At 34.4% G+C, this 17,676-nt stretch overlaps 1 long non-coding RNA gene across 1 annotated transcript in view; it reads left to right on the forward strand.

Moving 5' to 3' along the window:
* Positions 1 to 17,676, forward strand: part of LOC135298676 (uncharacterized) — a 218,709-nt gene that overhangs the window by 179,938 nt on the left and 21,095 nt on the right. The window contains exons 21-26 of the long non-coding RNA XR_010360709.1: positions 981 to 1,134; positions 3,524 to 3,612; positions 4,429 to 4,468; positions 11,392 to 11,457; positions 13,990 to 14,088; positions 15,304 to 15,471. This is a non-coding gene — a long non-coding RNA (uncharacterized LOC135298676). The remainder of the gene's footprint in view (positions 1 to 980; positions 1,135 to 3,523; positions 3,613 to 4,428; positions 4,469 to 11,391; positions 11,458 to 13,989; positions 14,089 to 15,303; positions 15,472 to 17,676) is intronic.

Here is a 17,676-nt window from a genome sequence, read left to right on the forward strand (position 1 = left end):
AAGAGAGGCTGTGTTAAACTTACACTTTTCAGCCTGTTGTGGGTCAAAGTTCTGCTGGGGGTCGCCTGCTCGTCAGCCTCCACGGACACTCGCGTGCCCAGGTGTCGGGGTGCGGGTCGGCTGACCTCCTGTCCAGAAGAGTCCTTCTAAAACGGAGAGCTTCTCCTTCCAGGATCTCTGGCGAGCGGAGGCAGTGACAATTTCACGAAGAAATGCTGCTCCTCTGAAATGCCAGGTCCGGCATTCAGTTCCGCGGCCAGGCTATCACGGCGGTTCAGATGTTGGCCCAGGGGCCCCCCGCTGTTCGGGCGTCGGCTATGTTCGGGCGCCAGCTATGGCCCCCAGGGGCAGAAGCCCAGCGGGGAGGCCGGTTGTCCAGGATAGCTCAACGAGGGTCCAGGATCGCCCAGCGGGGGGTTCAGGCAGCCCAGGCAGCTATAGTGATTTGCAGTCAGCTCTTTAGTGATTTCAGCTCTTTTAGCTCGCCTGGGGCCGTCACCCTGGGTATCGCCGCAGCAGACGCAGAGAGAGAGAGAGAAGCGCTGTGTGGGTTCCGCAGGGTTCTTTTATTCGGGTCTCCGCGAAGGTTCCAGTGACAGCTCTCCTCTGCCGAACCGGGCAGAGCTAGGGGTTTTTATACCTTATAGGGGGATTGAAAACTGTCCAATAGTAAGGGTCAGGGGAAAAGTGACCTATGAATATACAGAGAGATAACAGGGTCCGAAAGGCGGAAGAGAGGGGCTTCTAAAAACCTTTGTCATGCTGACTTTGGTATTTCCTAGCTCAGGCTTCTGATCTCCAGGGCCTTGCAGGCCTTGTGCCTGCTACACTGTTTCCTTGGCAGAGCCAATTACTGGCTGGCTTTAAAAAAACAGATATGGCAAGTAACCAGTAAGTGAAGCTAGAATGACCTCTACAAATTACTGTATTTAGGAGAGGAGAAAAATGGGAAAAGCTCTCTTGTTTCCTGCTTTCTTCAGAGGAGAGAAGCTTAACCCCGACCCTTCTCCCAAATCAAAGAAAAGGAAAAATGAAGGAATGTGAAGAGAATAACGTGGAGACACCAAGGTCAGTGAGGAAGGAGTCAAGTCTGAGATGGAGGGACACATCTTAACCCTGGCCTGAAATTCTGTGGTCAGGCTATGGTGAAGATACGATTGATACATCAGACTCTTTTTTTTCCCTGTAACTCATGGAATGCATTGAGGGGATGTAGTGTTCTAACCACAGCCATGAACAGAGCAAGTCAGAGGCTGAATCAGTGCTGAATCAAGCAGATATTGGAGTAGCTGTGATCCAATGAAATCTTGAATAAAAAGAGAAAGATGAGAAAGATGAAAAGTTTTGTCCCAGGAATAGAAGAAAGAAACCTCTGTTCCCAGAGATAAATGAAGAGAACTTTTGTTTCTATGCTAGAACAGCTCATCCTTAAAATTGCTTGATCAAGCAATTAAAATCAAGCAATTTAAAGGATGAGTTGAGATGACCCATGTTTGTGGGAAGACTACCAAACTGTGGGAGGGATTTAATGATTGCAGATTTCCGGGTGGCTGCTATTCATGAAAATTAAAACCATGAGAGGACTGTTTCTTGTGGAAAAATCTCCATGGCATGGCAGGAGAGACTCCTCCCTAAGAGGACTGAAGATTTAGAAGTGGTAAACTGGCTCAAAATACCAGAGAGGATATGGGGGAGGAGAAGTGTTCTAAAGGTTTATCCCGATTCTTATGATCCTTCTTTTAGTTCTGTTAACACAGCTTTGTTTGCACCCTTTAAAGTTTAGAGCCTACTTTTGCCTTTCTCCTAATCCTTATCTCACAGCAGAAAATGATGAAATAATTTTAGCAGGTACACTAGCATTTGGCCAGCTCTCAACCCACCACATGCTTGCATAGATGTATAAAACTAACAGATTTTACAAATGGATTCCAGTTTCTTAATTGTTGAGGAATCCTATTTCCTCCTACTTCTGAAAAAAGAATGCATTTATTTTTCCCATGCTGTATATATACACAAATGTGGCAAGAAAAGTTGAAACATATTTCTGGCACTGTGAGTATGGAAAATTAACACTGAATTTAACAACTTTGGATAATTGTGTTTGTTGAGGTTTTGGCATATGTTGCATTTGCTATTAAAGAAAATCTGTTGTCGACAACCACTCCATTTACAGTTTAATGCTAAGTATGACTTTAGACAATAAAAGCTGTATGAACATTTTTGCATGTAGATTGGCACACTAAAAGTTGTTATAAGTAGAGAAATCAAACAATATTGAAATTACCTTATGTATTTCACAATTATTACTAGAAAGAGATTGCACATTCTCCTTAAAAAAACTATTCCAAGTCTGACAGAAGTGCAGGGAATGGATTTTTTTAAAAAAGGTGAAAAAGAACAGAAAAAAAAAAGAAAAAGGAGTCACACAGTAGTCAGATAAGATTTTTCATCTATGGACTTTCACTGCACTTTCCTTCAACTCAATTGGAAATGATTCAGTGAGTGAAGCGGCTAGGAATGAAGTGGGTGTTTCAAGTGTCAGTCAACAGAAAAATGATAAAAATGCTGCAGAACCCAATGTTGGTTTTCAGAGCTAGGAAATGAAAGGCAGTGTCCTTTGTATTCAAATCAGCTTGGTCTCCTGTAGTATGTTAAATAGTTGCAAATTTTTAAGAAGTTCAACATGAACAAAATGGTGAAATGCACTGTAGGTCGATGTTTTGTTCTATGAAGTTCTGTAACTCCAACAAAATATTTTATATGGACTCCACTGCAAGTGTCTTGCTGTGCATCTGATACCATAGCAGTATCATCTATTCCTCTATCAAAAGATTTTTTCTAAACTTACATACTTCTACATTCTCAGTTTTTATTTGAACCCATAAGAAAAAAATGCCAGGTAAAAAACTTAAGTATAAGTGATATTATTATTATTATTACTATTATTATTATTATTGTTGTTGTTGTTGTAATAAATATTGCTATGGAAAACAATCTGGAAATTTTTCACACAAGTGAACAGAATGGCACTTAGTTGTTAAGTGGCTGCAATAAATAATCTCTTTTAATGTTGCAAAAAAGCAGGAATGATTTCTGATTTTCTGATGAATTAGTGAGCAGTAATTTCATGGATGATGTTTTTTTTGCCCACTCTACTCAGTTTCTCCTCTGAAGGCCTCTTTCTGCACTGGCACACATGGCCAGCAATTTGTTTTATCTGATAAAAAGGTCCAGAATCAGGGAAGAATAAAATTTCATATGAGAAGCTCATTTACTTTTGCCTAACCTTTGTCTTATTTCTTTTCCTTCAGGAATAGCCATGGTAGCACTGCTATCTCTTCTATCAGCAACTATATTTGAAAATCTGTAAAAATTCCTCATTTGGCAGCAGTTTCTATTGATACATAAATTTTAGAAATTCCTTATGCCTTAAAAACTTCTTATAGCCACCTGAAAAACCAAAATGTAGTAAGGGCATCCAAGTCAAACCTCTTACTAGAGCTGTAATTTGCCATATTTGTAGCTCCAGGGTACAACTGCACAGCTGAAAAGTGAAGGTGAAAAGAGAGTTAGCTGGATAAAATGTTTGTGAATTTAGAAATCTCAGTTCAGGTAAGTGAGTTCTTATTAGTCCTATTGAGTTACATTAATCTGATTGTGTTTGGGATGCTCCACATGTATAAATAAAATGCTTAAAATATTAATATGATCATGTGAAAGACCATAGAGTATTCTGATGCTGAAATAGTGAAATTAAAAATTAAGAAAGTAAATTTATCCTGGTTGACAAAATTTGTCTCTAAGCTTACAACCTCCTGTTTACTGACAACTTAAGAGTGACTTCAAAACCAAGGTTTTTTTAATGGTTTCCTAGAAAATCTTCATCCAGGTAGGGTTAATTGATATAAAATAGTGCTATATTAAATAAGGAAAATTTGTGGTTGGCCTATATTAACCAGACTAAAGACATATATGGTAGAACTGTGTGGCTGTTGCCAGAAGAAGCTTCCATCAGCACACACACACACGGCTGGAAGGTGGGAGAGGAAACCCAGAAGTCCTAGAGCTGCCTAGGACTGCAAGCACCAAAATAGCAGATATACACAAAAGATCCATCCTGCATTATGGTGTCTAAATACCTTTTATAACTTTTAAAAATTATGTCAGTAGCCACAATGTTCAAGAAAATGATCCTCCAAAGTTAGGAAATGACATGATTTCAGTGAAACCTCAATTTTAACAATGTAAACTGTGTGCAGAGACTGTTTATGGTCTGAGACTTTCAGATTCTCTCCTACAATCCTGCTATCAGTGATTTCCAGAAGTCTACATTCTACTCTGTATCAGAGGGTGGTGATGTAGGCTTTCAAGTGACTTTCAGCAATAATTTTAAATGTACTTTATATTTTTTCTTTCATTTTATTGCAGACCTGTTTGAAAAAGAATACCTGCTCCACCTTGTCAGTAGGTACTGCTTAAGTTCTTCTTCTCATATACAGTCATGACTGAGGAGCAAAAATTGTTCATGAGAAGTACAAGTTGTTCATTTAAAATTATAAGATATAGCTGAAAACATAAATTGACAGCATCATTTCTCCTGTTTCCTGGATTATCAATCTTTGATTTCACAATTTAAAAAGGATAACTTTTGAGAAGTCCATTTGACAGAGATTTTTATGGTGAAGATTTCAGATGAAAAAAAAATAAATTACCAGTGCATATATTTTAGCTCATATTGTGAAAAAAAAAAAACATGTTTCCAGCCTTGACATGATATCTGTGTAAACACTTGCCTCTATCAATAATGCTGTCTTTGATTTTTGGCCTAAAAAAGGAATACTGCTCTGTGATCTTCCTTTATGAATGTTGTAGGTTTTAAAAAATATCTCCAGATACTGAGGTGTGACATGGTTAATTTGAAGAAATTAAGCAATCAAATAGAATCATCTATTCAAAGATTCCCTGGGAGGCTTATTTTTGGTTAATTCCCTCTCTCTTTTTCAACTGCTGTGCCCTGTGAAGTCATTGAGTAGATCTGTGGTTTTCTTTCAGAGAGAAGAAAAATGGCCAAATGAGATTAAATTAATGGGTTTCCCTTTATTCAGCTGCAGTCTTTTCAAGAGACTTGATTGATGTTTTGCTATTTTCACATTTTGTTACATTCCTTGCCATTTGAATGAATTGTCAACATTATAATGTCTTGAATACTCTGTAAATTATATCATAAGTACTCCCACTTTGTTTACACACTGAATTTTGATTGATCTATCCATTTTATATTTCTTTAATTTATAGCTCTCCTAATTGTGAAGTATAATGGGACCAATCAAACCCCAAATTATTTAAAGCAAAGCAGTGATTTAATCTGTTGTCTTTCATAGATGGCATGAGGCAGTAAACCCCAGCCCTGTTTCAAATGGTTCTGAGAATATAGATGACTAAATATAATGTGAAAATGTTTTTTTTTGCCAGTTTTGTTTTGGTTTTTAATGAGACTGGTTTAAATACACACCTCCTCACTTAGGTGAGACTATCCTCTAACTGTGTACTGTTCTGTAGCTTTGTTCCCAGGATAAATATAAATTAATATAAATTAAATTATATAAATGAAAAGTGAGTGTGAGGAGCCATTATGAGCACAATTGATGGAGGAACTGTTACAGAGGCAAAAAGGGAGGTAATGGCAGTGTTAATGATATATACTGAAGGTGGATTGTGCTGAGAGAAAAGAGGAACAAGGAAAAACCAGGGAAGAAGAAAAGGAAGAGAATCTGAAAGGAAGAAAGAGAAAATTTTCCAGTTCTTTCAACCTTGAGACTAATCCTGCTTACCTGCTTTCTCTTAGCAGTCAGTTTTACTTCTTGTTCTTCTCCTTCCTCTTTGCCTTTCAGAGGCAGGGGAAGAAAAAAGAAGGGAAAAAAATAGATGGAAAAGCAAAAGTGAATTTTCCTCATCCTCTCCCTGACTGTGAGATTGCTTCTCCTTTCAGGTGTTCTACTGTGTCTAGTGTTCTTCTGGAATTGCACTTTTTATCTTGTCAGCAGTTGTGATGAGATAAAATTGAGAAAGGGTGTGACACACACGGCTGGTTTGAATTCTTTCTGTAACTCATTGTGTTTCTAATGTGAACAAATATATTTTTTGTAAGCTGGAGTGTATCACAGAGAAAAAATTGTGATATAGAACTCAATGTGCACAGGAACTGGTTTCATCTTTCAACCAGACCAGTGTTAGAGATTGCTTATGAACACCAAGAATGAAGTATTTCTAAATGTGTGACCTGGATTTTTTATTACCAGAACAATAATTTTTTTGTTCATGAGCATTGTCATTCTCTTTTTGGCAAATCTTATGCAGGCTCTTGAGTGGAATTTTTTAATCAGTGGAGAGCAGGCTGAAAATGTTAGTGAATCTGAATAATATTAGGCTCAGCTGAAGTGAACAGTCACAAAAGGCATTAGGCAATGGGAGACTCGAGCCTGAAATCCTAAATGAAGTGTGCCTCTTTAGTCTTCAAGAAAAGGTGTGCCTCAACAGTAGAGTTTGAAACCTAGGACAATAGAAAAGACACCGTTTTATTTTATAATGGTTTAATATTTTAGAATTACAAAAGAAAATTATAGGCACCTAATTTTTGCTGCATTTTTAGAAAATGAATCAACAATATGAACAATTAAGAGATAATTATTTTTCATTATGTTTCTATTTCTATTGTTTTCAGCCTATGGATCTGTGTTGGGCTCACACTGTTGGCTCTGTCCTTCTTTAGCAGTCAGGTGGATGATTTTTATTCCTTTCCCCTATATCTTTGATTACCCTGCCACAAAAATGAAAGGAGCCTCATCAGATTTTATTTTAAGTCTGGGACCTTTTCCTACCTCTCGAACCTGAATGAATATTTAAGCAACTCATAATGCAACAATTGTTATTCTGAGGCAAAATAAAAAGCAATTCTCTGCTGAACGTCTCTGTAGCCTGATGGAAAGGTAATGGCACTGCTGCAGAATATAATCAAATCCTAATTGTTTTGGTGAATTAGACTTCCTAGCAAGTCATACTTTAATCTCTGCATAAATTAGAGGCCTTTACTCTGTTCAAATTCCTGTGGGGTTGCTGTCTTTGGCTTCCGTCGACTTCATTCAGCTCAGCCAGCGAGTGCTTCTGAATAATGTCATGATATTTCCATTAAAGAATTCAGAGTTGCTGAGAAGAAATGTGTCAAGCTGTTGATAAAATTCAATCAAGATGAGTTGCAGCCATGAGCCTTAGGTTTGACAGATTCCTCAAGCACTCTAAGAGATGTTGGTGAATAAACCAAGGCCCAGGACCCAGGGGCAAAGCTGTTTGTCCAGAGTACCCACAGTCAGAGCAAACTGGAATTCCAGTTGCTCCAAATGCAGGTCCTGAGCCTCATGGCTGATGAAGAAGAAAGGTATTCCAATGATTGCAAGCTTTTGGGAAGAAGTTGAGCACATAAATGGAAAAAAAAAAAAAGTTTTAAAATCAGTTATTTCTTTGGGAATGTCAGCCAGGTGATGGGAAAAGTATGCATTCAAGAAGTTATAATCTTGGTATGTTTTTGGTTAAGCATGTCCTGCTTTTCCCATTTTTTCTGTTCCTAAATATACCATATAATAACATTCTCTACAGTAAGGCTGCTAAATAGTCTAGCAGGCTTAGATAAATAAAGTTCAGTTTATTTAACTTAGTAAATAGACTTTACCTAGGGTCTAATTTTTTCAAGAGAGCACTACTGGTTTGATTTTTTCTTTATGCAAGGAATATGAGGAAAGTCATGATATTACCAAAACAGAGTTCACAATTGCCATCAATATCAAACCAATGGAATATATTGTAACAAAAAACAAAAGAAAAAAAAAAAAAGAAAAAAAAGAAGAAATCTCTCAAATTCTCATGGAGTTGTGTAGTTGAACCATGTAAGTTCAAACTATAAGAATAATATACATCAGTCTGAGGTGCAGATTGTTAATTGTTTTTTTCACTCTGAAAGGCATAATGACTTAAGTATATTACTTTTAAGAAAAGAAAAAAGTCTTTTTAAGAAGTATTTCTAACAATTTTTATCAAAAATCCCTCTGAATATATATGTAGGTGCCCTAGTGTTCATACAAGTCCTGCTGTTTATCAATCCACTTGGGTGACCTTGAAATGACCCCATCACCCTAACTCAAATCAGCTACATTTCTGGAGAGTGGCAGGAAAATGCATATGTAAGAAGGAAAAACATGGAAAATGAAAAATGAATAAGAAAAATGTTATTTTCTGAGGAGCTTGAGTTATAAAATGAGATTATGGCTGTCAGAATCAAGGGCACATAGGCATGGCTCATGATGATTATGATTTATGGGAGCCTTAAAGAGAAAGAAGTAAATATATATTCTAAAAGTTCTGTTTTGCTATGATTAATCTAAACACCTCCTTGGGTTTGTGATGACAGAGGAAGGCTATGTTGACAGGAACTTTTCCTTTTTTCCTCACCAATAGTTTCAGTAACTTCTAATGTACAAATCCAGATTTAGAAAATGAACCTTTTGTGGCCTTTCATTTTGAAGGATGAAAGCTAGTAGGTACAATTTGCAATAAATTTGAGGTCAAATGTGACACTAGATAGACATCTGCTACAAATAAACAAAGTCATAGTGCACTACATGAAGATACTATTAGCAGGACACAAAATCAAAAGAACAGTCTGTCTAAAAAAAAAAAAATTCTTCCCTTCTGCTCTTTTTGCTAGTTATTTTTCTTGTTTTGAAGCCTGCAGCAAAGTGATATCCTGAGCTGAAGGTCTGTGTTGGTTTTAAATTTATAACTTAGTGTATCACAGATGTAGTCAGATATTTGTAGCAAGTTAAAATCTGTGTCATACTTTTCTGTCTAATGAGTTCTATGTGCTTTCTTGATAACATTTTCTTTTGTGGTTGTCTGAAAGTATTTTTTCCAAAATTTTGTTATTTTAAAACACATAGTCATAAATACATTTTCTAATAATATTAAATCTTTCATTTCTTGGTGTTATAGAAAATAAAGAAAAAATGCAGTTATAAGAAACATACATCCACATAGCCAAATATCTGTCTCCATCTTGGCCATTCTATAAATGCCATACAACTTAGGACTGGGAAAGACAAAGACAGTTAAAACTCTTGTTACATCAACACGGTGAATCATCTTGACTAGAAGAGCTAAATGCACTGTATGTTTTTTGTGAAGTGTCCATGCAGTCATTGCTGGTACCTTTTAAAAATACTGCCATTGGGATGTGGGGTTTTTTGAACATCCAGTTTTTAAACCAAAACTTTAAAACAACAAAACCTTAAGTATCAGTATTTTAAAAACAGAGAGATGAAGGGGTATTTCACTGAATTAGTTTTGTTTCTAGTGGATTAACATCCAATTGGACAGAAGAGCTTACAGAGAACATTTATCAGAGCATCTGCTGTAAAGTAGAAACCAGTTAGTGGGAACATCTCAAAGAAAAACAAATGATGGGAAAAGTAAGGCACCCCTCACCTCATCCCTGTCCAAAAAAACTCCCTTACATTATAGGATACAAAATATGTTAGGTTATTTTTCATAGTGGTTTAAGAGGTTCAGCATTTGTTCATTGTCTCTTAAATGTTGCCATAATTAATTCCAGCTGTCCAGAATGGCTGTAGCTATAATTAGAAATTGAAGAACTCTAATTACTGCACTGCAGAATCTTAAAAAAAAGGAACTATAAAATAGCCTTACAAACATTTTTGCTTCTGAAAAAATATTTTTGTACATTTATATTTTTTGATAGTATTTAAAATTAAAATATACCAATAAATGTCACTAAAATTTGTATTGGAAGAATAGTAATGAACATAAATTATTAATACAGTTCTAGAAGTTAAAATACTAGAAAACTATAAGTGGAAATAATTGCTTTGTAAGTATCAATCAGTGAAACTTCACAATACTTTTATAAAATAAAGAAATGGTAATGTATTTTTTAAATTTTGTTTACTTGGTTACTATAAAGTAACTTTGATGGAACCCTTGATAATAGTTGGAAGGTGATGGGAGGTCTATGTAGCCACCCTGTTCTTAGAACAGCACAATTTTTAGCTAATAAGAGTTTGATTTTGTTTATAAAACTCATTTAGATACTAACTCCTAAAATGAAATCTCTTAAGACAATTATTTTCTTAGATCTCATGAATATCTTTACAATTAAACCAAACTTCATGAGTAGTGTAGGTCAAGGTTGAAAAGTGTATTTTAAGTTACAAGGTGAAGAGAAAGGACTCTTTGTGGCATGGTGCCTCTCCAGACAAATATTTCAGCTATTAAAAGATGCCTGGAAGCAGTGCTGCAGAAGACTTTTGTATTTCACAATAAATGTGCAGCTGAATTCACAGCATGCTAGAATCCATGAAGTACAAGCAAAGGGTAAAGGTTGTAGTTTTCTTTGTGTTCCTTCAAGAAACAAATAGTATAGCTATTCAGTGAACATGAAATGGGCTTCCATACCTGTTCAGTTTTTAAAAATCAGCATAAGCATTTCTTTTAAATGGAAAATAGAGAATAATTTTGGGTTAAAACACAGCACTAATAAATATAGAAACCAAAACTTGTAGTTATGCAAGAATTATTTTTCAACAATTGTGTCGGAATGTTTGGGGTAGACTGGTTGTGCTTAATTGCATAAACTTTGAGAAAATGACACACTAAATTAGAAGGAATGCTGCATGGACAGTCAACTGTATTCTACTGATCACAAAAGCACTAGACCTTAAAAGAAACACAAGTGTAAAACACAAAGTAAAGGGCTGCTTTGTCTGCTGATACACAATGCCTGAGAGAAATACAACCTAGTAGATAATTCCAGTTAAGAGACTGAGAGTTAAAGGAGTGGGGGAAGAGTGCTTTGGATTCACAGCAGAAGAGCTCTTGTGAGACATCTGTAGCCTTGGCTGCATCAGAGGCTGAAGCCAATTTTAGGTGTGTTATTTCTCTTTGTGAATGTGTTGGGTTCAGAGAGTTCCAAGGGTGATAAAATGGTCATGTCCTAGAACTGGTGAGAGAGGTATGATAAGTTTAGTCAAGACCTCACAGTAGGTAGGAAAAGAACCAAAGCAGGTGATGCTCCATTGGGAAAAAAAACAGGGAAATTAAGACAGCATTTCATTATCAAAGGTTGAAAGGGTCAGAAAAGGACAAGTTAAGAAGAATATATGTGCATTGCAAGGTAGTGAGGAGACAGTTGCTGATATCTCAACTTATACAGATAAAACAAGTAAAAGAATTATTTGATGCATTTTACTAAGTTGGTCAGAAGAAGCAAAGCCTGGGTTGGCTCTCTGATTTGAATTAAGAAATATCATCTGTTCTTGCCTTCTTCAGCATTGATGAGCATCTCAAGGATGAAACTCTGAGTAACACTATTATCCTTCGATGTGTATTATGAAGGTAGGTAAGGGTAAATAATATAGCCTATCATCTAGTTCTAGTAGGTAAGACTAATGTACTTCAAGATTTAATAGAAACTGGGGTATTGATTGATCCCAGGTATGTGGAACTGCTGGCTGATAACCATTATGATGAAAAAAACCATAATATCACCCAGTAATTTTTAATGACATGGAACAGAGCCAATGAAGCAAACCTTATCTGAAGATGAGAAAAAAAAAAATCAATAGAGCAGCTTGATCAGGTTGGTTTGGGATACTTGGGTGCACAGTCGGTTGCATTCTAAATGCCATAAATATCTTAACACCTATCCAGAGATGAAAATGAAGTCTTTATTGCTAATCCATAGGGATTTAATTTAATTTATTATCTTCTTCATTGTTAGTTATTTATTATTTGTATTTACATGAATATATCTAGATTACACATTGGGTCTAGTGTAATAAATATCAAATGACAGTTTGGTCCAGGATATTTGGATACTGATATTAATGTGTAGGATCACAGGTAGAGTCTCTACGTGTCTGGCACCACCTTAAAAATCAGGTATTGCTGATGTACACATAGAAGTTGGCTTTTTCCTGTGGCATTTGACAGAACATTTACAATTCCATTAAAACCTTTCAGAATCTTTGATCCTTTGACATTATTTACCTAAATCAAAGGATCCAATATGCTTTCTTCCACAGGCTGTAATTTCTTAGCGCTGCAAAAGCCTTTGATTTATGGGTCTGCTTTTCTGGGGTATTTTTTATCACATAATTTGAGTATTTAATTGATTAGCACTAGGTTAATTTTATTTCATTCTTGATAAACAACTTCTTGGCAAAATAGTAATCTCTACCAATGCTATTGCAAATACTTCTACTCCTCTCTTTGCTTCGGATGAGGCACTCAGATTCCCCATTATGTTTTTTTCTAGAATATATTATCTACTTGCATATAATTGTAATAACTTTTGCCATTTAAAAAAAGTTTCAGGTATTATGGTAGTAGTCATGGTTTATAAAGAAAATATGTTAATGTGGTAATCTATAGAATTTTAGTAATATTTTCTGACTCATGCTGTTCAAATGAAACACAGAAGACTTAATGAGATGCAAAATATAGGATTAGATGTCCTCTTTCTGATTATTTCTATTTGCTATAAAAATCAAACACGTAAAGGTTAATTTTATTTCTACTTTTTATGACATCCAAATTTTCTAAATTTGAAAAATTGCAGAGGATAAATTTTTATTTAGTGTGTATTTTGTTAAAAATCCAGAAAAAAATACACTTACTCTTGGCTTTTAATTAAATGATGTATCTTGATTATACCTCATTGATGTTACCAGCATTATCTATATGAGTTTAAGAATTTTAACTGAATTTTATTAGATTCTTATAATAATCTTTCATGCAAAAGTAATCGTACTGATTGCTTATTACTGCAAGTTTTGTTGAAAACTGAACTGCAGGCTTTTTCCTCTTAATGTGGCAAACATTAGCTTCTTCATGTTTATGGATTACAGAATTTTAAATACAAATTACTTTTTGTCTTTTAAATTCCAAAACTCCAAGTAAAACTTGAAGCAAAACTAACACCTTATCTTCAAAAATTTCACAGTGTACATGCCGTGTAAATTGTTATCTTCTCTTCAGGCTTCAAAATTTCATGAATTTCCCTTGGGTAAACTTGAAACTGAATGGGCCCGTAGCATAAATTCTAAATGTGTTTATACATGTTAATTTGATAGCAAATTATCTGTGTTACTTGTTTTGTTTTAGTATGACTACTTCCTTCAGTCTCTTATAATTAAATTGTCATGCATATTCACAAAGCTTAATGAATCAGCATGATTTGGGATTTTTTCCTTAATTTTTACAGCTTGGTAAATTTGCTTAATATGCATTTTACTATTTGATACATAACGCTTCCAAAATATTCTTCTAATGCTATGGGCCTTATGTCTTTCTTTATTTAATTGTATGAGCAAAAGATCCCTACCTCTACTGAAGGACGCTCCTTTCTAAAAATATTTAGGCAAATGTTTTCTATTTATATTAGTCAGACTCCTGTGAATTGTTCTGAACTTAAAACAGAAGCAAATTCATTTGTCTCCTATGGTTTTCTGAAATGCTCTGTGGTATTATAGCCAATTGATCTTCATCAGACTCAGGCTACCAGAGAAATAGAAAGATTTTGAATTGTTTTAGTGTGGCTTTCCTGTCTCAAATTTTTTGGCAAAGAACAGGATAAAATAGAAAGTTTCTGTGTTGGTCAATATATATGTTTTTACTCTTTCTCTCTAGCAACCTGTACAGAGAAAAAATAAAGATCACGCTCTTTACCTCTGCTTTTATTTTAGATGTTCCCATTTCTGCATCTACATTAATATTAAAAAAGTGTTTTCTTTGAGAATCAGCTCAACAGTGTCCTGGGAGCCAGAAATGTCTCTTTTGGGTTGATTTTTCTACTGCAGTTTGTCTGCTTGTCTTGATTCCACTTCAATTTTTTTTTTAATTTATCTTTTATGTGCTCTCTCACAGTGTTTAACTCTGAAGTTGGGGAACCACTTCTGGAGAGATATTGGAACAAGAGACTTATGTACAGTTGAAACCCAGATTTTGAGTAAAGTTGCATTTTGAGTAAGTTTAGCCCACTTTATTTCTAGCCAAAAGGGAATTTAAAAGACACATAAATATTTAAGCGAATTCAGTCTTACTGTACAGAAAACAGATGTGAATTACTAAGACAAATTGCCTTTGTAATAAACCTCTCTTGCGCAAAAATCTTCTGAGTAGCTCATTAAAAATACCTTCTGGGTAAAATTTCTGGTAAACCAATATGCTTCACAGAAAAGACAAATTAGTAAGTACTTGAAAAGTTTCTTTTTTCCATTGTCAAGTAAAACTTTCATTCTCAAAAGTAAGCTTGTATCTCTCTGTCCATTTGGATAAATTTTTATATTTATTTAGCATGCTAGGAGAAAAATACTGCTGATTGAGCTGCTATGTATTCTTTAGAACCACCTGAGGATATTATATAGGATATAAAGCCTATAAACTTAAAAGATATTTCTCTCTATAACCAAAAGAAGCATGCAAAAAACAATTGAAATAATGCTCATAATGAAGGAAAAATATCTGGATTTTTCTTTCTTAGTAAGATTGGGTGTCAAAAGGCTAATCTAATGACCATCCTGGTACATCTCTTTTACAAAATAAATATTGTGGTGTTATTGTTACTCAGAAGCTAAAAGAGAAACATATAAAATCTTCTTCCTCTGCATGATTTTCTAAAAATCATACTAGTTTTTCCTACAGTAATTTATGAAATAGGATCTGCTCTATTTGCGTTCCCAAATGAAAATAAGGTTAAACACAATTTGAATAATTTTATGTAATTGTTCTCTTACATGCCTTCCATGAAAAAATTCTCAAATCATGCTCTAAACTATTTGCAAAGAGGACATGATACTCAGTTTTGCAAGTTAGGCTCATTAACTAACAAACTTTTATTCCACCACCCACTAATTTTCCCTGAACTGCTCCTCACACAGGTGAAAGGACACTAGAAGAGATCTTCTGAGTGTCTCAACATAATAAAATATTTTATAAATATTTTATTTTTTTAAATAAAACATATTTTCAGCAATTTCTATGCAAGGTGTTTCTTACATTTGGGCTATATTTGTAGAAAAGTATCTTTAACCAACAGTCTGCCAAGTTCTGGGTTTTTTTTCTCTAGGATTGTTTTATCTCTGTATCACAACACTCATTTTTAGAATCTTGACACGTTAAACTCTGTGAAAAGAAACTTGCAACTTCTTTGAGAAAAACAGCTCTCATTTATTATTCTAGTTCAGATAAAGTGCAGACAAATGAGGAGAAGAACTCCAGTGATCTTGCCAAGTGGAGCAGTAAACTGGATAATCTGTTGAGTCACCTGTGATGTGAATGCAAAAGGCTGGAGTGCATAAAGCATGGGAAAGTGAGACCTACATTAAGGTGGTGTAGGTCATGTGGTAGGTAAGAAATTCCCCCTTGTGTTGACATTAGGATGTACTGAGGTGAATATTAAAATTAAAGCCTGAACCTTAAAGACATCTGATTTAAATTTCTGGTGTCTCAATTTTCTAATTCTCTTGAGAGAAGAAGAAACAGAGCTTGTGTTTATTTAATTATGTAGTGTATTGAAAAAAATTCCATTAGAGGAGCAGTATTTGCAATCTTGATACCTGGTATTGGTCAAAAATCCTTAGAAGCAACAGGTTATGACAGTTCAATTTTTTTTTTCACAGTGTATCATGTATCTTTCTAAACAGCATGTAATATAATCAGAAAGTGCTGACCCATAAGTTACAAAAATAGCATAAATAATACATTTTACCTTAGTCAATCTTGTTTTATAAAGAAGCTCTAGTGATTACAAATGAATGATCTTATTTTGTCCTCTTTGTTCAGCCTGTTTTTAGGTGTGGCAAGATATCACAGCTCTTCACAAGTCTAAAAGGAGACATAATTTATTAAAATAGATTGTTTTATCTACATAAAACCTCATGGAGATAGATGTCCTGCTCCTTAGTGTTTAAGCTCATTCACCAAGACAGTTTTTATAACTTTTTTTTTAAATTAAAAAAATTTCAAAGCACAAAATTGGTGGACTAGTGTGAAATAGCATTTGTGAAGATACACGAGTTTTTGGTAATACATCTTTGTCAGTTTGTTTCTTGTTCCATTCAATGAAATTTTGTCTTTTTCATGAAGTCATTAAAATCAAATAGTTTCATATACAGAAGAGTGGGAAATCTACTTTCTGGCATACATTTTGTTTTCTTCTTGTCTCTAGTTGTAATACAGTCTGTGTTTCAAGATAGCATCTGCAAGGCTAATGTTGTTCTATAAACCTGTGAAAGTCACAGTCTAATGAAAAATATAGAAAAAAAATTAAAATCCAGATGTAATAACCCTCTTACTAACTTCACTAGCATTATATAATGGAAATATTATTTCTGTGTAAGCAAGAACTGCAAATTATTAGTGATTTATTAATGGCTACCGTGTGAAGTATACCTCATTTCCATGTGAAATATACCTCATATACCCCATTTATAAATGGCTTCCATGTGAAGCATACCTCACATCTTTCTCTCAGTTTCCATGTTTACTGAAATATTTAAGGTACCCCTTAAATTAAAATTGCTTTTATCATACATCTGTACTAAACATGTTTACCCCAGAAAGTTTTCTTTGAGAAAACATATCTGGGTAAGGTAACTAATTATTCAAAAATTAAGATACTTTCATATAGCTTTGAAATGGTAAAACCCATGCATTTATTCACGTTAAACCAAAAAATTAATAAAACTTTCAAACATGTAGAGAACAGTAATTAATTATAGTGCCTCTGGGTTTAAAACCACTAATGTTTTAATTACTGCTCTTCCAAAGTCATATATTCTTATTTGCTCTGAGAAACATAGCATATGGCTTTTCTAAGGTTAAGAGAGGTAACATGTAATTTCAGAAGAGGTAAAATCTATTCTAAAAGGCTTTCATATACACACAACAGATCATAATATATGATAAAATAAAAAAAAAAGTTCATTTTTATGATAGATACTGGAATGAAATACTACATCATCTTTGTCCAGACTTTCAAAAATGCTCTGGTGAATATATCTGAAGAAGGGAAAATAAAGACAAAAGGGTAAAAATGTCATTATCCATCTTAAATATAATTTTTTAAAGTTTCAAAGTTTCCCTGCTGCTGAATTGTTGTAATTTCCAAAATAAGACCAGTCGAATCCATTGTTTGTTTGTTTGTTTTTTCTCACACTTCTTACAGATGCCATTTTCAAAATAAATTGCTCAGGGTAATGTGGGGAGGTGACAGAATACAAAAACTTTTAAGTATTTTTCAGAGTTAATGTTTTGAAAGCCACTGTATTTTTCCCCTTCTGTTTTGGCAAGAAGCATTATGCATTGAAATTGAAAAAATCAAATGTGCGACTAGTTAATATAACAGCTTTTCAAGCTTTAAGAGATATCAGATGGATGATTTTAATATTAACAGAAAAATAACTTTCTTTCAACTTGTGATACTGAAGAGTCAAATATTTAATTTGGTAAGATGGTATTTTTATAAAACCCAGATATAATTTTTTTTATAACTATATATTGATTTTATTAGGCAGTTTTTCAAAAGTGTTGGTAACTAATCCTATGGCACCA

Source organism: Passer domesticus, chromosome 4, assembly GCF_036417665.1.
Source record: "Passer domesticus isolate bPasDom1 chromosome 4, bPasDom1.hap1, whole genome shotgun sequence".
Lineage (NCBI taxonomy): Eukaryota > Metazoa > Chordata > Aves > Passeriformes > Passeridae > Passer > Passer domesticus.